The following is a 20,564-nucleotide window of genomic DNA, read 5'->3' as shown; positions in this document are numbered from 1 at the left end:
ACTCTGTCACTGGGCTCCTGCTAGCCAGGACCCCAGTGCTCATGGATAAAAACCTATATGTCAGTGTCTTTTGCCTGTCTCATTGGGATCCTGCTAGCCAGTACCCCAGTGTTCATAGCTTGTGGCCTAATGTGCGTGTCTGTATAATGCTTAACTTTGTCACTGAGGCTCTGCTAATCAGAACCTCAGTGCTTACGCGCTCTCTGCTTTTAAATTTGTCACTATAGGCTAGTGACTTCATTTACCAATTTCAATTGGCACACTGGACACTCCCTTATAAGTCCCTAGTATATGGTGCCTAGGTACCCAGGGCATTGGGGTTCCAGGAGATCCTTATGGGCTGCAGCATTTCTTTTTCCACCCATAAGGAGCTCGGACAAACCCTTTCACAGGACTGCCATTGCAGCCTACGTGAAATAGTGCACACATTATTTCACAGCCATTTTAACCGCACTTCAGTAACTTATAAGTCACCTTTATGTCCAACCTTCACTTGCTGAAGGTTAGGTGCAAAGTTACTAAGTGTGAGGGCACACTTACAGTAGCAAAGGTGCCCCCACATAGTTCAGGGCCAATTCCCGGGACTTTGTGAGTGCGGGGACGCTATTACAAGCGTGCACTACATATAGGTCAATATCCATATGTAGCTTCACAATGGTAACTCCAAATATGGCCATGTAAGGTGTCTGAGATTATGGAATTGCCCCCATTTCAAATATGGTATTGGGGAGCCAATTCCATGCATCCTGGGGGCTCCACCATGGACCCCGAGTACTACCAAACCAACTCTCTGAGGCTTGCAATGCAGCTACAGCTGCTGCCACCTCACAGACAGGGTTCTGCCCTCCTGGGGTCTGAGCAGCTCAGTCCCAGGAAGGCAGAACAAAGCATTTCCTTTGGGAGTAGGGTGTTACACCCTCTCCCTTTGCAAATAGGTGTTACAGGCTGGGGAGGAGTAGCCTCCCCCAGCCTCTGGAAATGCTTTGAAGGGCACAGATGGTGCCCTCCTTGAATGAGCCAGGAAATGGGTTTAAACGTTCCCCTGTCCATCACCACCCCTGGGGTGGTGCCCAGAGCTCCTCTAGTGTGTTCCATACTTCAGCCATCTTTCTTTGCAAGGTGTTGGGACACTATGGAGGACTCTGAGTGGCCAGTGCCACCAGGTGACGTCAGAGACCCCTCCTGGTAGGTCCATACCTGATAAGGTAGCCATTCCCGCTTTCAGGGCTCTTTAGGGTCTCTCCTGTGGATTCTCTTCAGATTCTACTTGCAAGTTTCCAGCAGGAATCCTCTGCAACTACTACTTCATCCTCTGACCTCGGATCACCCGCAGCCTGCTCCAGGAACCACTGTAACAGCAACAAAGTATCCACAAGGGATACTTTTCCTCTGCAACTTCAGCTCCAGCCAGCAACTGCAACAGTTTCCATGGTGTGCACGCTCTGAGGACTCTCTGTCTTCACCCTGCACCAGAAGGACCGAAGAAATCTCCCATGGGTTGACGGAGTCACTCCCCTGCTGAAGTAGGCACCTTCTAAGTCGACGACCGGTTCTCTTGGACTCCTCTCCTGATGACAAGCTTGCTCCTTGGAACACAGAGGGTGGACCACATCGACACAGACTGTCCTAAGGTCCTGCTGTCGCAATTTGAAGGAGGTAAGACCTTGCCTTCCCCCAGAATGACAGTACCCCTGTGCACCGCGTCTTCTTCGCCTGAGGCCTATGTGCACTATTTGCAAAATTCCTTCAGGCACAGCCTGGCCCAGGTCACCAGCACTCTATCCTGTGACGCTCAACTCGCTGAGTTGATCTCCGGCGGCGTGGGACCTTCCTTTGTAGTGCTGCACAACCGCATTTTGCACCTCCTTTGTCCCCTTGTCCTGGGACTCCCGTGGTTGCTATCTGGTGCTCTGAGGGCTCTCTGAAGTGCTGAGAGTCCCCTTTTCCTCCTCACACAGAGTTGAGGACCCCAGGTCCCTCCTGAGTCCAGATAGCGCCTACTTGACACAAAACATGACTGCCAGAACCAAGGCTTGCTGGAGGAATCCAGTGCTAAAACTCACCTGCATCCAACTTCACGACATGGGACATCCTTTGCATCATGCAGGAACCTGCTGGCATCTTCCTAGGGTGCATTTCTGCAGTCTTGTCCAACCGGGGACTCTTCTTTTGCACCCTCTTCTGGGTTGGCAGGGGCTCTTGTCCTTCCTGGAACTTCTTTCAACTTCTGGACTTGGTCTCCTTCTTTTGCAGGTCTTCTGGTCCAGGGATCTACTATTTGTTGTTTGCAGACTTGGTTGGTTCTTGCAATAATTCCAATCACGAGGTGTTAGAGTGTCCTAAGGAAACTTGCAGTACTTTACTGCTGCTTTTCTGGGCTCTGGGGTGGAGTAATTTACTTGCCTTTACTGTATTCTTACTCTGCCAGCGATTCTGCACACACTACACTTGTCTAGGGAGGAATTAGTGATTCACATTCCACATTCAAAGTATATGGTTTGTGTTGCCCCTAGACCTATTTTCTCCCATTGCATTCTATAACATTTCCTATTGTTTGTATTTTCCTATTGTGAGAAACTGGGGCTGATTGCAGAGGCCCCCTAACTTTTTGCCCCCATTTTCCACTTTATGCTGGTGTTTTCCTGACTCTGATGGTGCCCTGGGTACTGCTAACCAGTCCCAGGGCCTGTGCTCTGTGTAAAATGGATATGCAAATTAGGCTAATTATAATTGGCTAAGTTAACCTACCTATAAGTCCCTAGTATATGGTAGGGCATGTAGGTTTAGGGACCACAGCATAGGTGGTGCACACCTAGGTGCATTGCTGAGGTGCCCAGTGTCATTTTAAAAGCAAGCCTGCCTTGCTGGCTGCTTTTAAATTAAAGTTATATGCAAATTCGACTTTGGAATTAAAGGTACTTCCAAAGTTTTAAACTACCTTATTTTTACATATAAGTCACCCCTAAGGTGTGCCCTATGTGCCCCTAGGGCTGGGTGCCATGTAACTATAAGCAGGGACTTTATAAAAATAGATTTATAAGCCCTGGTGAGGTAAAAACAGCCAAATTCGTTTTTCCCTCATTGAAGTAAATGGCCTTCATAGGCTAGAATGGGCAGACTTTATTTTAAATTTTAAAGTCTCCTTAAATGTTACATACCAAGAATTTGGTATCAAATTGATTGTTATAATAAATCCCACAACTTCCAGTTGTTGGATTTAATATAACTAGTGCAGGTAAAAAGTTTAGACTTTACCTAAAAAGTTGCCAATTTCAGCTCTGCATTGTTTTTGCTGCTGTGCTCTGATTGGCCAGCCTGCAGCAGCTTCTGCCAGGCCACTTTAATGAGGTGTGAAGTGGCCTGGCTTCACACAAAGGAATGTGCTTGGGGGAGAGAATCTCCCCTCAGCAGATGGGGAAGCAGGAAGGGGGAGGGCTGCCAAACTGGTCTTCAAAGGCAGAGAAGGACATCTGGAGCACCCAGCAACACCCCCACATCCTGCAACCCCAGACAGCTAGGTGCCCCCTTGATTAGATTAGGAGAGGGCAGGAGAGGGGTGTGTTTATGATTTTTAGCCACACCAGTGGGTGGGCTCAGCCAGATCTCTCCTCCAAAAATCAGATTCATCCATTTTGGATTTTTAGAGACTGTTGCCTTCTGGGATGGATTTTTGCCACACTTCCCAGGAAGTGGTCATCACAGGGGGACGACCCTGTCCCTGATTGGAGAACCAGGGCCCCCCTGCTTTTCACCCAGGAGCAAGGATAAAACTGGCAGACCTGCACCCACGCCTCAGATCCCCACCAAATTTCAAGAAGAAAGAACTACAAGGAGAAGAAGGACTGCCCTGCTGGACCCCTGGCCTGCACCTGGACCCTGCACTCAGAAAGACTGCACCAGCTGCACACTTGGGCTTCACCACAAGAAGGACTTTGCCTGGCTTCCACTGGTTCAAGGAGGGACTCCCTGTTTGCTACAGGTGAAAAATTGCTAACCAGAGTCCCCTGCACCAACTCCTGAAAAAGTGACCAGCTGACCACTGCCCAGTGGCCAAAAAGGAGTTTGCGCCAGGTGCACTCTGGGAGTTGAAGTCCGCACTTCCCAAGGACCATCACAGAACTTCTGGACCCTTGGGGTGAGCTGTGGACCCCAAAAGAACCTTAAAAGAACATCTGGGTGAAGCCCCAGAAGTTTGGAAAAGATTGGAGAAATTTTAGAAAAAAGCTCCATAAAGTGACCGACTCGACGCGGAAATTCTAGCCGGCTTGCCTCAACCGCGACCCGGCCTGACTTCGTGGTTCGTCCCGGTCAAGAAAAACATCCGAAAAAAAGACTAAGTCCGAACGTAAAAAGTTGACCGGGACCTTCCAGCCATCGTATCCGAGAAGGGCTCCACGGACGTCGGATCAAGATCCAGGTTTACCCCGGTCGAAGGATTTTCATCTCGAAAAAACGACTAAGTCCGAAGGTAGAAATCACCACCGAGGAAACCGACTTCGCGTATCCGGACAAGGGCTCCAGGAGGTCGGATCCAACTGGCAGGTTCGTCCCGGTGAAGAAAAACTTCAAAATAAAGACTAAGTCAGAAGGTAACTTTTTAACCGAGGCTTCCCGCGACCTGTATCCGAGCAGGGCTCCATCGCGGTCGGCCTGAAAGTTTGACCTTGTCCCGGTCCTGGTGCAACCAGATGACCCGATTGGCGCTTTTTGTTTCTATGCGCTAGAAAATAATAATACTTTAAAAATTCATATCTCCGGTTCCCCTGAACCGATTTTAATCGTTTTTGTGTCATTTTAAAGATAAAAATATAAGCTATTTTTATAAATTGGTTTTGGATTTTTAAACTGTTTCCTGTGTTTTATTTAATTACTGTTTTGTGATATTTGAATGCTTTACACTTTGTCTCCTAAGTTAAGCCTTTACGCTCGATGCCAAGCTACCAAGGGTAGAGCTGGGATTAATTTACTGAGACCTAACTGTACTTTTGTGGAGGTTTGTGGCTTGTTGCTAGGTGTAGGTACCTACCTGCCCTACCAGTAACCCATTTTCCAACACCTATGTCTAATTTCTTAACTTATTTTGGTGTCTAGTGTATATATTGTGTATAATACTTAGCTCCAGAAGGAGTATTGCCTCTAAGATATTTTTGTTACTGTGTCACCCAAATAAACCACCTTTATGTTTGGTAACACTGAGTATTGTCTTTACTTGTTTTTAAGTAAGGTGTAACTATAAGTGGTATTGCATGAGTGTTGCATGTCTTCTAGTTCAGCCTAAGCTGCTCTGCTATAGCTACCTCTGTCAGCCTGAGCTGCTAGAACACTACTACATTACACTGATAAGGGATAACTGGACCTGGTATAAGGTGTAAGTACCCAAGATACCCACTACAAACCAGGCCAGCCTCCTACAATCATCAGCTAATGTTTTAACATATTCTTTAACAAGCATTGGCTAAGCCAAATGGTCTTACTTTGCAGATGTGCCAGGGACCACATTTGAACCAAGTCCAGACTAACTAACAGGGAGAGGTGTTCTCTGTAGGGACAAAGGATTGAAGGTGTATAGCATAAACAAGAAGTAGCTGAAAGGTTGGAAGGGTAAACACAAGACAGACGCTGAAGACTGGAGCAGGGTGAACCTGGCATAAGTCAGAATGTTAAACAAAAAGTGGAAAATGCCTGCACAAAACAAAACTAAAAAGACAATGCATATACAGTATAATAAACAATGGGAATGTAATATCGAAATACAAAACTGAAGAGCAATAGACTATTATAAATTATAGTTTGTTTGCTAGGTGGAACTGACGTGTCTGTAACTGAAAAGAGATTGCACTAAGGCAAGCAGCAGTTACTATCACAGAATCATGGGAGACACCCAGCAGCTCAAGAGAAAATTGTACCTCTGTGCAGGAGGACCAGAATGCTTTAGTATGAGTGAAATGAAACCCAGGAATGGAGTGGGATGTGGAGCAAGATGTGGTGTGTGTCAGAGAGTGTTTTTTGGTAAACTAGGAGGAATGTCCAGCACCACAAGGCTCTCATACACACTACCTCGAGGCAGAATGTTAAAATCCTGACACAATAATAGTTTGCTACAGGCATTTTAGTTGTTAGTGCTTTTTGAACTGCAGTGTAGGCCTTGGGAAATAGAAAAGCAGCAGGTGGCCATCTTGGGTTGCTATTCTGCACACTTCGAAGATGGCCATTATGTTGCATGTAGACGCAACAAAGGGGGGCATCTAGGAAGTATAGAAAAAACATTCTAAGATGGTCACAACTGCAGCTAATGTCTTTGTAGATGCTTGCAAAATTGTGTTATTGGCATTGGCAGAGCCACTAACGGTAGGTGAGCATTTCGGAATGTTAGTTTCTATACTTTCAGGATGCTCTCTACACTGCATCAATGCAATGTGGTGCCAGTCTGATAAGTATAGAAAATACCGTCCCCAGGTTACCATCTGCCATTAATGGCTTTGTGAATACAGGCACATTTTTTCAGAGAGTGTCAGGGAAAGGATATCAATTGAATCACATGGACCACCACATGAAGTTAAAATATCACTGTCAACATCGAATTCATGGAAGGATTAATAACTGTGTTGAAAACAAAGGCATGGTGGAGTAGAGAAAAATGTCACTGGATGTGTAAAGGTGACATAGAGGAAAGAGAAAGAGAGAAAATGAAAGGGAGAAAGTGAAAAGTGGAAGAGAGCAGAGTAGCATCAGAAATTATTTAGGACTCTGTGTCTGAAAGAAAGGGGAATCAAATCATACTAAAAATAGGCATTTGATCAATTAGCAAGTATATAATCCCCAGGTAACCAGTGATGACGGTCAATTTATCAAATCTTACATTGGTGGGGGGCTCTGCGCAGCATTAACATTTCGGTAATCCCTAAAGTTGTAGAAATCTGTCATTTGCAGAGATGGATTACACCTGCACTGCATGATATATTGTGTATCATCACTAGTGAGGCTGACTCATGGAAGTGGAAGAGGCAGTGGTTTTTCATGAATGACCAAATTGGGGACCAGTAAGTTGGTAGTGCAGGTGCCATAGAATATGCAAAATATCACACTGTCCTCTTCCATCTCCAGCGCAATGCATCAGGACATAGATTAGTACATTCAAGTCTACCTAGTGAACAGGACCAAACATGCAATAGTTTGTAGAAGCTAATCTTGAGTCGGGTGTCCTTGTATCCTTTATCATATCATGCCAGTAGCTCTGACCATGCATCATCTGTATATTGCATCTTCAAGATGAAGCCATGGGTTCTGAGAAACGTTTACCTATGATGGTACTTTTTAGGCCCGGTATAACCCCTTTAAATTGTCTCAAAGTTCTGAGTTACGATCTGGCCTGGAAGAGTGGACCTCAAGAGGGATAACCACAGCTGAATTTAATACAGTGTGAAAGTTGTTGGTATTGCCAATTTTGTGATGAAACTTTGCAAAAGCCAGAACAGTGATTCACAAAGATTTTCAGGAGGCCGTCCCTAAGCAGAACTCATTTTCTACATATGCATATGTCCTATTGCTATTTCAAGTGGAAAGAGTCATCTCAGTCACGAATAAACAGTTTTCCTATTTCAGTGCTTCAGCAGACAGGTAAGTACAAATCCTGATCTATTTGTGAATGATATGCTAGGTTGGAACTGTTGAGTATATGATATATGTTATGCCTTCAGATATCTTGTCTGCACTGCAGTACAAAAATTAAAACACTTCCATGGAGGGCAGAATCTCATTCAATGTCAATGTTTGCTGAATGGGACTCTATGGTCCTTATACGTGTAGTTGCAAGCAGTGCCAGGGTCAGTCCCATTGGCAAACAAAGGGGCATATTTATTTAAGAATCAAGCAGCGTAGTGCAGCAACTCACCTTGCTGCACTGTGTAATAGGGAAAAGGCAGGAATGTGCAGTATTAAACATGATATGGTACATTGCTGTTTTTCCCTGTGGTGGCGCACAATTTGCTGCCTAGTGCCAATTCAGACACCCTTGCACCATGGTGCAAGGGTGTCTGCGTTGTAAGCTGGATTGTTAATTCTCAGGGGCATTTTCCTTGTTTTATGTGTGCCTCAGAATGCAGCACACATAGAAAGAGGAAATACCAAGGCAAAATAAAGATAGTTCTCATTGTTATGCCTCACCTGGGGTGGCATAGCATTTTGACTCATTCCTAGGTCCACCTGTAATGGTAAATTGTTGAATGCACCAAATTCCATAGATGGATGCATGGCAACACCCTGTCCAGCCATGGAACACCTTCCCAGGGCAGAGTAACACAACACAGCGACTTGCGTTGTGTTGCATTACTCTAGATTTATCAAGCCAAACAAGGCCGTGCAAGGTGACCTTGGTGGCTTGATAAATCTAACTTAAGAATTGTTTTGCTCTTGCACCCCATTGCGTGGCGCAAGTGCGGTGCAACTCTTTAATAAATATGCATCCTCAATAGCTAAAGTAGTTGTCCACAATTGCAAATCAAGTCAGTTATTAATTTGTAAAGTCATGGGGATTTGCAAGGTATGAGAGACTGGATGCATTTGTATTGACTGCAGGCAATGTTTGTAGCAATATTTGGGAAATCAACAGTAAAAGCCAGCCCACCTGGCCATAAAACAGGCCCATAGACTGTTAAACACCAGCCCACACACTTATCTGTCAGACTAGCCCATCGGACACTGCCTGATTACCCTATAGGCCAGTCTGACCCTGAGCAGTGTTTAGTAGTTCGAAGTTGTAATGGGTATTTTAAACTGATAAAAAAACTGTCTGCGATGTACTTCAGTAACCAGAAGCTAAGGGGATGTCTGTCTTAAAGGAATGAAGTGATAGGATAGGAGTAAATCAGGGCTAGTGCGTTTGAAGTGGGACAGCATTGGAAGCATAGGGTGAGAGAGAAGAGCAGCCAGCTGACAGATAACCGCTACAAGAAAGGGCTTAAACAAAATCTGTTAGGTATAGGAGGGAAACACAAAACATGGAATGTGGAAAGTGATGGAAGGGTACAAACACAGATTTATACCACAAATTGGGAATCCTCATCAAACCATAGGGGAGAAATCTACTTTCAAAGGGAAAAGCCAAGCACCCACGGTGAAGTGCCCACCCCATCAGAAACAAATAAGTATTATGACAGCACAACAGCCATGCATGTGAAACAATCAATCAATCAGGGGATTTGTAAAGCGCACTACTCACCCATGAGGGTCTCAAGGTGCTGAGGAAGGGAGGGGGAGAAGGATAGAGGGGAGGTGTTGCTACTGCTTGAACAGCCAGGTCTTGAGAAGTTTCCTGAAGGTAAGGAGGTCTTTGGCCTGGAGCAGGTGGGTGGGAAGACAGTACACTATCAAGAGCGGGAGCCTTCTGGTACAAACGCTTTACTAAACTATGTTATAATACACTGCATTGGGCTGCCTCAGTGTGGTATGCACAAATAACTAGATGGAGCATCAGAGTGGGGTTCAGTCTGTCAAGGGATCTATACTATCAATATCCTCACCCTGTCAAGGACAGCTGTATGTAATTGAAAGTTGGCTCTGGAAATGTATTTGGACAGGTGAAAGGGTAGTCCCCTAGAACTTGATATGGGGCTTCTGATTGAACAAATCAGTGCTAAACGTCCAGTGCATATTAATGCCAAGTCAGCCACACCAGACACTTATGGATATCCACAATGCAGCAACTCTTAAACAAAATATTAGGTAAGGGCTCCAGCATGAAACCTGAAGTTCCTCGTAGCTGCAGTTTAGTTGTATTTAGGGCTTCACTCTCAGACTTCACTTCTATTGAAACATAGTCTGCATGCACCGAGGCAACAACAAAACAGTAGGTTTGAGTCTTTGCCAAGCTGTAATAATGCTTGTTGGCCCTCTCTGAAAGGTTACCCCAAAAGTTTTGCCTTCACTCCTGTTTGTTTTGTGCTTTCTTGTTGGCTTTAGTACGCTGTACACTTTGCACTGATAACCAGTGCTAGAGTGCTTTTGCCCACTCCCTCAAACATAGTAAGATTGGCGTACACCTGACTAGCACAATTAACTTACTTGAGAGTCCTTAGAATATGGTACTACTTGTACCAATGGCCTATAAATTAAATGCTACTAGTGGGCATCTAACACTCATTGTGCCACTCAAAAAAGTGGCACTTTAAAACTTGTCTGAGGCCTGTCACTGCAGCCAGCAGCACATTTTTGAACTGTCAATTCGACCTTGCAAAATAAATGTTTTGTCAGGTCAAAACCTTCCTTTTTAATACATATAAGTCACCCCTCAGGCAGGCCCTAAAGGCTGATAGGGCATTGTGCATTGTAATTAAAATGTAGGACATGGGGGGTTACCTTTACATGTCCTTGCGGTGAAACCTCTTGAATTTATGTTTCACTCCTGTAAAGTCTATCTCTCCTATTGACTAATACTGAGATACTTCTTACAAGTAATAAGTGCTACAAATGGATTGTGAACAGGTAAAGATATCTCCGAATCAAATTAACTGCAATTTAAAACCGTCTTTGATTGTAAAGTCAGATTTTAAGTCACAATTATGAAAATGCCACTTTTAGAAAGTAAACAAACACAAATGATGGACGGAATGCAGAACCAATCAAACATTCACCCCCAGTCACAGATCTGGGTTTAATCCATCAATTCTGTTGCTCACCACGACACCCCTGTTTGGACCCAGGCATGTGCAAATCAGTCTGGACCCTGTTCCCCAAGAGAACAGTCCAGCTCGAACTGCAAGGCCAGGTCCTCTATGGAATGGAAACAAGCATCCTGGAAGCTTGGGTCTTCCGCTAAGGTGGGAGAGCTTTGCGTCCCCCCATCCTCTCACCAGCAGCAACTGCCAAACTTTTACAATAAAACGATAATAAACTATGTTCATAAAGGGTGATACCCTGAAACCGGACCCAGAATCTTTGTTTCTGGTCCAGAAAGGGCCTGGACCGTTCCCATGGAAAGCAGGGTTAAGACTGATTTGCGCATGGCTGGGTCCGAACTGGAATGGCATGGCAAACAAAAAAACGGTGGATTAAACCCTGATCTGTGACTGGGGGTGAATGTTTGATTTGGTCCGTATTACGTCCATCATCTGTTCTTTTTACTTTCAGAAAGTTGGTATTTTCTTGTCCTAAACTTGTGTGCCTTCTGCCAATGTACTGGGTCATGTGACTGTGAAAGATTCTATTGCTGTGTTTCTGTATTCCTCCCAGATAGTGAGCAGCTAGGGGGCTAGCTGTGGGCAAGATGGACCTTCCTGTCAGGACAAGGGAGGTGGAGCTGTTCCCTGCCCCACTTACACTTCAAAGGGCTTGGCTCCAGCACACAGAAAGGACCCAGATACCAGGCTTTTGTTACCCCAGAGATCTTGGAGCCTTGGCGGAGGAAGGGAGGAACTTTCCAGAACCACATGTGGGGTTAGTAAACGGAATCTCCCCACTTCAAAGGTTGACACTAGGTATAAATATTGGACCCTCACAACAACACTTCAGTACACTCCTGGACCTGTTGAAGTCTTCAGAAGGGCTGTCCTGCCACCAGAGGTCTGCTCTGATGTTACCAGAGGACTTCCCTGCTGCTTTAAGGACTGCCTTGCTACAGTAAGGAGAACTGGACTACCTCCTGGAAAGCCGAACCACCAGAAGTGACTTCAAGAGCTAGTTGGCTAGCCTACTGTGTGAGGTACAGGGACATAAGTTGCTTAGGCCATGAGCCCTGCACCTGGACTCTGCTGGAGAGTCCTAACCCCCAAGTAGAGGCCCTCTTTGTCCTGGACCCTTAAAAGTGGTATTATTGATACTGCTCCTGCCTAGCCTTAATCTTGGGACTTAGCTTTTTTTTTTAACCAAAAACATCCTGGAGAACTGACAGGAGACTGACAGATGATCTGCCCAACGTGTGTCGTATGCGGTAGCTCCCGCTTTGTTCTTCTCTGCAGCAGCAAATCCCTTTCAGCTTGACCTCTCAGTACCGGTATCCTGCCTTGTGGAGCCCTCTTCAGCTACAGCTTCTAGCTTTGTTCACTGGAGGTTTTTAACTTCCAAAACATTGTCTAAGAAGGCCAAAGGCAGAAATCTTCAATGGGCTCGAAGGCGACCGGATCCCCATCGATTACAACAATCTCTTTGTCCCTGAAATACAGCTTTTCTCACTTGGACCCTTTTCCTGCCATCATCAACGGCTTCAGAGGGACTTCATCCAGCAGTTCCCCAGGAATTAATACTCTTCCTTGGACACAGCCTATTGCCTTTCTTTGCTGAACTCTATCTTCTCCTAGATTTTTCTTCAGACATTTTTTTAAGTCCAAAGGTAAGCTGAGACTGGGCCCACTCCACCCCTTGTATCTGACACATGCTCTGTCACAATTGGCCTTACCTTTTGCCTATGCCCTGGTCCCGCATGACCAAATATCCGTGGTTGACACTTTGATCTTTTAGGCACTAGATTTCACTAAAAACTTAAAATATTCTGTTACCTGAATGGATTTAATTTGTGTTGGTATTGTTTTATTTATTAAAAAGTTTTCTTTTTTTCTAAATTGGTTGGGATTTTTTTTGTTGTGTTTTCATTTTATTAATGTTTGTCTGCTGCATAAATACTTTACACAGTGACTCTAAGTTAAGCCAGACTGCTTTTGTGCCACGTTGCCAGAAGGTTAAGTACAGGGTAATTTAGTGACTTTTATGGCTCACCCTGACAAAGATTGTCGTTACTGCCTGAGTGGGGCTTCTACCCCCCTCAACCAATAACCCAATTTATTTTGCTTACTTTTGGCTAGAAAGCTAAGAGTGGGAGAAATTCATAATTTGCTCCCATGGAAGGTCTCTCACTGGTTGGGTACATTCTGCATCTTCTCCCACTGAAGATTTCTACCCTCAGACTTAAAAAAAAAATTAGAAGTCAAACTTATTTCAATGGGTTAAACCAGCAAGTTGAATTTGATTGGCAATGCAATGTCAACAGCTGTGGCTCAGCCGTGGTCAGGTGGTAGTCTCTGGTTCTTTTTTTAAAAAGTTTTGGAAAAAGGTTCTGAGTGTCCGGTTTTGCAATTCTTGATGAAGAGATAATGCAGTCTTCATCAGCCAAGGGTCTAGGACCTTTCGGGCACCATATGGGAGTTAAGACTCAATCCCCCAAAAGCCACCAGCAGGGTCCAGGACAAATCCAGTTGGAAGTGGTCAGCTGGGCTAACCAGAGTCTCGGGCTTCTAGCAGCCTTTGGGTTCTAGGAGCTTAACAAGTGGATAGTCAACAAGCCCTTGGAGACCACTCTTCAGTCCTTGATACAAGTGGGAGCAGGTGCAAACCATCGGATCTCTCTCTACAGGTTACGGTAGTTGTAACACTCTTTCTGAATCCCAGAGTTCAACAGATGCAGTCCTTTTCTATTCCACAGGTCCAGAGGTGTTCTGAAGAAGATATGCAGGGGTGCCACTTTTATTCCTGGCACAAGCTTGTGCATGTGAATACTCACTAGCCAATAGTACCCTGTTCTGCCAGGAGAAAATTGGGGATTCTCTCTGAAAAAGCTACCAGAGGCTTTTAGGCAGGAGCAGACAATGACAAGTCTCTAAAAGTGGCATTTTTAAAACAGTAGTTTAAAATCCAACTTTACCATACAATTGGATTTTACATCCCTATTAATTTGGGTACTCTGTTAGACTCATTAGCCTTAGGGTGGCTGTCCCCAAACTTTTTGGCTTACTGTTCCATTGTTTGCTGATCTCCTTTTTGTTGGCCTTGGGACTCTGTTCACTTCACAGCTGATAACTAGTGCTAAAGTATGTGTGCTCTCTCCCTAATACATGGTCAAATTGGCTTGCACCTGATTGGCATAGTTATTTCACTTGTATGTCCCTAGTAGATTGGTACTACATGTACCCAGGGCTTCTAAATTAAATGCTACATGTCGGACTGCCACAATGATTGTGCCATCCACCTAAGTAGCCTTTAACAGATGTTTCAGGCCTGCCTTTGCAGCTTGTGTGTGAAGTTTTAATCTGCCATTCTGATCTGGTAAAATACACCTTTTCCAGGCACTAACTTCCTTTTTAATACATATACGTTTCCCTCATGGAATGCCAGTGTATTTAAAAAGTTAGCCATGTACCTTTAACGTGTACATGTCCTGGTACTGAAAAACTGTTACATTCGTTTTTCACTGCAGTAAGGCCTACCTCTCTCATTGGATAACATTGGGTTGCCTTGTGACATTTAGTAAGTGTTAACTTTCAAAAGGGATCAAGTAGGAATGTCAAGTTTGGGGTCTAAAGAACTGGAATGTAAACTTTCTTTTATGGTAAAGACGGAGTTCAAGTCAATATTCTAAACACTGATTCCTGCAGCCGGCATTCTTGGTCATGTGAGTAGGTGTAGCTGGCAGTTGGCGCTCCAGAACCTTCTTCTACCTTCTACCTCAAAGTAGGTACCAGATATAAATAATGGACCCTCAGAAGCAACATTTCAGTACACTTCTGGACCTGCTGTGCTGCTTTTTGAAAACGACTGCTACTTTGTTGACCTGCTGCCCTGCTGCCTTGCTGCCTGAGTGAATTCACTGGACCTGCACATTGTTCCAATGACCACCAAAGTGACTCCAAGAGCCAATTGGCTGGTCCAGTAGTCAGAGTCTTAGAAACAGAAAAGGCTCCAACCTCCTTTATCCCAACACCTAGAGACTGTCTTGCCCCCTCAAGTTGTGCCACCTCAGTTCTGGACCCTTGGAAGTGGATCTGAAGGTGCTCTGCCAACCCAGCTGTGGTCGACAAACCTTCTTGCAGCTTAATTTTGGAACCACTGCAGTGGGATGTATCCCAGATGCCAAACACCGCATTGCAGCCTGCAGCCTCCTGGGAACTGCCGCTGCATGAAGCATCCTCAAACAGACCTTTGCAGTACAAGCTCATCATTGCAAGTATCCTTGACAACAACACAGGACTTCGCATCTCAACCCTGCAGCTGCATCCAAACCACCAGTGCACAAGGAATCCTTAACACCAGACTTCTTATTGTCAGCACTCTATGATGATGCAGGAGCCCGCATTACAGCCCCACAGCTTCTCAGAACCACTAATGGGAATCTCATCCTTGACTTGGGATCTGGCAAAGCTATGCAACCAGGATTTGTTCTGAGGGCCTATCTTAGTCCCTGTATCTGGCCCGCACTACATTACAGTCGGCCTGAACTGCGACTTTGTCTGGGTTTGGCATAACCAGATGTCCCCAGTTAGCGCTTTGTTCTACTAGGCACTATTTTCACTTAAATATGCAATGTTGCACATCTCTGGTTCTACTGATTAGATTTTTGTTGTTTTGGTCTTAAAGAATTTATTACATTTTAATAGATTTTGGGCCAGATGTAGCAAATAAAAAATTTGCGAGTTGCAAAGTGCGAGTCCATGCGACTCGCAATTTGCAACTCGCAAATTGGTATGCAGTACGGTGTCTCAGACACCGACTGCGACTCGCTATGGGGTCGCAATGACCCACCTCATCAATATTCATGAGGTGGGTCGCAAATTGCGGCCCCATAGCGAGTATAGGCACTCGCAAACATGGAGGCCTGCTGTCGTCAGCAGACCTCCATGTTCGTGACTGCTTTCAATAAAGCATTTTTTTTTTTTTTAAGTGTAGCCCGTTTTCCTTAAAGGAAAACGAGCTGCACTTAAAAAAAAAAACGAAACCTTTAGTTTCGTTTTTTTTTCAGGGCAGGTAGTGGTCCCTTGGACCACTACCTACCCTGAAAAAATTGTTTTGGGTCCATTCACAAAGTGGAAGGGGTCCCATTGGGACCCCTTCCAATTTGCGAGTGGGTTACCATCCACTTGAAGTGGATGGTAACTGCGACACCATTTGCGACCGCGTAGGCGGTCGCAAATGGTATTGCATACCACTCAGAATCGCAAATAGGAAGGGAACACCCCTTCCTATTTGCGATTCTGAAATGCATATTGCGAGTCGGTCCCGACTCGCAATATGCATTTCTGCATAGCAAAGAGGCATTTGTGCCTCGCAAACGGCGATTTTCGCCATTTGCGAGGCGCAAATCCTTTGCTACATCTGGCCCTTTGTTCTGAAATGGTGCAGGATTTTTCTTGCATGGTGTTTTCACTTAATTACTGTTTGAAGAGCTGCTTAAATACTTTACACATTGCCTCTAGTTTATGCCTGACTGCTTTGTGCCAAGCTACCAGAGGGGTAAGAACTGACTCATTTGGGGTTTGCTTGCATTTAACCATGACAGAGATTTGGTTACTGCTTGAATAGGGTTTCACCCCCTCAACCAGCAACCCAATTTCCAACATTGGTGTTGAACAGTGAGATTTGAAATTGTGCAGTGCCATACAGTGATTCTGTGCAACACTAAAAATCCCAGATAATTAATTTGATATCAATTTAAGTTTATTTTTTTAATTCACCTTGATTGGCTCTTTTGCGTTTTCCAAATCGATTATTAATGCTACCTGACTGTCTGTGATCATACATGCAGTAATGGAATTTGAGCTGGTCAACCTGGACAGCTTGGTTGAGCTCAAGCAGTTCTGTAAGGAAAGGGGACTGCCATCCAAGTAAGGCACTAAGACGGAGCTTCGGAAAGCTCTGAGGTAATGGGAGAATGTTCATCAGTCACTGACAGCAACAGAGGATGGTAATGGGCAAGATGTTATGGAGCAGCAGGATCAGGGCGTGGATATCAGCCCTAAGATGCAGCACTCAAAGGAGGGCAATGACTCATTTCCTGAAATGAAACTCCCTGCCAGAGCAGGGAGCAGTGTATCTTCTCATGGCCAATCCCCAGAGAAGCTGCCTCCTCTCTCCCTCTAAGAAGGCAAATAGGGGGTTTAGGCTGCAAATGGTCAAGCTCTGGATGAGGGAAAAGAAAACTGGCCACAGAAAATAAACTGGCAGACTGGCTTATTAAAAGGAGCCACAGAGAGCTGGACCTCAAAGCCAGGCAGGCAGAGGCTAGCCATAATAGTGGCAGCATACCAACAGTGCTCTCTGGAGATAAGAGGGTCCGCATTCCAAAGGATCTGTTGCCTACATTTGTTGTGGGAGTTTACATTGATAAGTAGTTTGAAACCTATGATGTTGCTCTGCAAATGTATAGGGTCCCTGAGGAGGGTAGGCCAGTCACCAGAAGCACATACCAAATGAGGGAAGGGATGCACTACTGGCTCTAGAGAAGGTGCACAGGCTGAATTATCCCCCATGAAGGACACCCTTATCAGTAAGTATGGTCTCACCCCAAAAAAGTACAGGCAGACGTTTAGGGACAGCCAGAAGCTGACCCAGCAATCCTGCGTGGATTTTGTAGATTCCTTTTGCAAGGCACTGGATGGTTGGTGAAAGGCAGTGATGTGACTGATAACAAAGGGCTGTATTATCTGTTTGCAAGAAACCACATATTTAGTAATTGTTTTTCAGAGCTGCACTAGCACTTGATTGATGGTAAGCTCACTGACCCTAGGGGACTTTTGATGGAGGTAAACCAATCACTGTGTCCACTAGAAAATATTTGAGGGAATCACCAGAAGGGTGGTTAGGGGTCCCACCAGAAGAAAAAGGAGGAACACATTAAAAATAAGGAGTTCCCTAAATGTCCTCAAAATAGTTCTCAAGGGAACAACAGTAACCACTCCTAATCTGAGCCAAGAAGAAAGGGTTCTTTGATAAATAACCAGGGAGCTTCATCCTCCAGTGTACTGAGTGCTACAAGTGTGGGCACTCCAAGGGAGACACAGAACGTCCCAATAGGACACAGCCAGTGGGCAGACACCTGGGTTAGCGAGTGTAGTGCTTGGGGAGCAGATGGTTTCATCTCACTTAACTTGGGTGAGAAGACAGGGGTTACCTTAGTACTCCAAGGGGACAGAGAGAGATGGTGAAATAAAAGCCATTATGCCTTCCAATACTTCTATTTATAGGCAGTAGGTCACAGTCAATTGGCAAAGTGTTGAGGCTCTGTGAGACATAGGAGCCAGTATGACTACTGTAAGGTATAATCTGGTGTCCTCAGAGCAGGTCATCTATAATACATTCTACTAGGTCACAGACACAGACAACGATGAGAACCAATACCCAGTGACCCTGGTTCCCTTTGGGTGGAGGGTCTCAGGTTTACTAAAAGTAGCTTTGAGCCCTGCCATGCCTGTAGATTGTCTGTTGGGCAATGACTTAGAGCACGCTGTCTAGAAGGAAGTGGAGCTCAAGTCACACCTGTAGATGTTAGACTTGCCTGAATGGTTCTGTATGACTACATGATCTGTGGCTGCCCAACAGGGGAGTCAAGGGAACCTGGAGCCTGGAATAATGGTCCAAAAGGTTGCCAAGAAGAAGGGCAAGGGGTGAGGGAAATCAGCTCTTTAAGGTCCCACAGTCCAGGCTGATGGAGCACCTGAATCTGTGGAAGAGGATATTACCATGCTGAGAAACCTGCCTGAGCTTGCTTGGTGGCAAGTTGAGGGTGGGCCCATTGGGGAGGAGTTCTGAAAAGGGAAGAAAGAGTTCCCAACGCCAGAGGGCTTGAGACATCAGGTAGAGGCCTGGGAAGCAGGTAATACCTCTGAAGATCACCTCATCTACTGGGAGAATGACCTTCTTTACAGTGAGACTAAGGTTCCTGTGTCTAAGGTTTGTGTGCTGGTGGTCAACCAGTGTTACAGGGCCTTCCTACTGGGGTTGGCTCATGATATCGCCCTGGCAGGACATCTTGGCCAGGACGAGACCTTTGCCAGGTTTGTCCCCCACTTCTAATGGCCCCAGGTGAAGATAGCCTCAGATACGTTAAGTTGGTCTTGTCTCTCTAGCCAGGTCAGTGGAAAAGCAGAGAAAAAGCTGAAGGCTTCCCTGGTTCCCTTGCTTGCCACTGGCACCCCCTTTAAAAGGGTAGGCATCAACATTGTTTGTACCTAGGATCCAAAGACGGCCTTACACAACTGATTCATCCTGGTCTTGGTAGACCGTACCACCTGGTACCCAGAGACCATCCCTCTAATGTCAGTGACTGCAACCTGTGGTGGCTAGGTCCCTAATGGTGATTTTTACCTATGTAGGTTTCCCCAGGAAGTAGTGTCTGACAAAGGCCCTAACTTCATGTCTATATAAATGAAGACCATGAGGGATGATTGTGAGGTAACCTACATGTTCTCCACATCCTTTTACCCCCAAACAAACAGGATTGCTGAAAGATTCAACATGACATCCAAGGACATGATTATGGGCCCACCTGAGCCCCTGTGGTGAAAGTGGAACTTCTTCTTGCCATGCCTGCTGTTCGCCAATATAGAGGTATCACAGAAGAGGGTTGGGCTTAACCCATTTGTAATTATTTATGGACACCCTATTAGGGGACCTCTCAGCCTTATGAACGAAGTGTGGAAGTAATCTCCCAGGAAACCCGCTCAAAATGTAGCCAGCTGCATGGTAGGTCACCATAACCCAATACAGCACTGGTAAAAGGCAAAAGATAATCTTGAGGCCAGTCAAAAGGAAATGAAGCTCTGACGACATGACCAGAAAGCCACTCTGGTGACGTTTCTCTGGTTAAAAGGTGTGGGTCATAGAGCTGTAGAACCCCGAGATCCCCAAGACTGATGGAAGGGTACCTGGGAAGTGAAGGTGTGGAAGGGAATGCCAAATACCTAGTGGATCTAAAGACTCCTAGCAATCCCTAAAGGGTGCTCCACATCAACCACATCAACCACCTTAAACTCCACTTTGAGATGACTAAAGTTACTGTGCTCTTGGTGACAGATGTCGTAATTGAATAGGAAAGTGAACCTCTCCCTCACCTTCTGTGTACCCAGGAGTATGATGGGCCAGTAGAGTGTATTAACCTCTCCCCTACTCTGACCCCAGAACAGCAGAGTGACTGTTGCTAGCTGTTGGGCCAGTTTTCTCTGTTCTCCCTCACTCTTGGGCACCCACACTTGTGCACCCACAACACTGGTAACAATATGTCTGTCAAAAACAAAACAGGCTGTTGAATAAGGTGAGGGCCTGTATCAAGAAGGAAGTCTCCAAGATGCTGGCGGTAGGGGTGATTGAGCCCGCCAGCAGTACCTGATCCAGTTCATTGGTGCTGGTACACAAGGCTGCCTCACCCAGCACCACCCCGGAACTTAGCCTCTATGTGGACTACAGAGGACACAATTCCATCTGTAAGACTGAAGCTCACCCCATCCCCTAAGCTGCTGAGCTCATATGCGGGCTGGGCACTACCAACTACCAAGTTCCTCAATTCTTTTGATTTCACATCAGGGTACTGGCAGATTGCTCTGACTGAGGAAGCAAAAAAGAGGTAATCATTCTCAACCTCAGAGGTCCACTTCCAGTTCTGGGTGATGACCTTTAGGTTAATGATTGCAACTGCCACCTCCCAGAGGATTGTGAACAGGGGCCTGCCTAGAAAGGGGGCATTCTGTGCTGCCTACCTGGATGACATAGCTGTCCTCAACTCTATCTAGGAGGAACACCTGTAACACCTCAGGAGGTGCTTCAGGCCCTGCAGCAGGCAAGCCTGGTTATCAAGGCCAGTAAGTGCCAGATAG

Source organism: Pleurodeles waltl, chromosome 2_1 (assembly GCF_031143425.1).
Source record: "Pleurodeles waltl isolate 20211129_DDA chromosome 2_1, aPleWal1.hap1.20221129, whole genome shotgun sequence".
NCBI lineage: Eukaryota > Metazoa > Chordata > Amphibia > Caudata > Salamandridae > Pleurodeles > Pleurodeles waltl.
Note: the sequence above shows the minus strand (reverse complement) of the source record.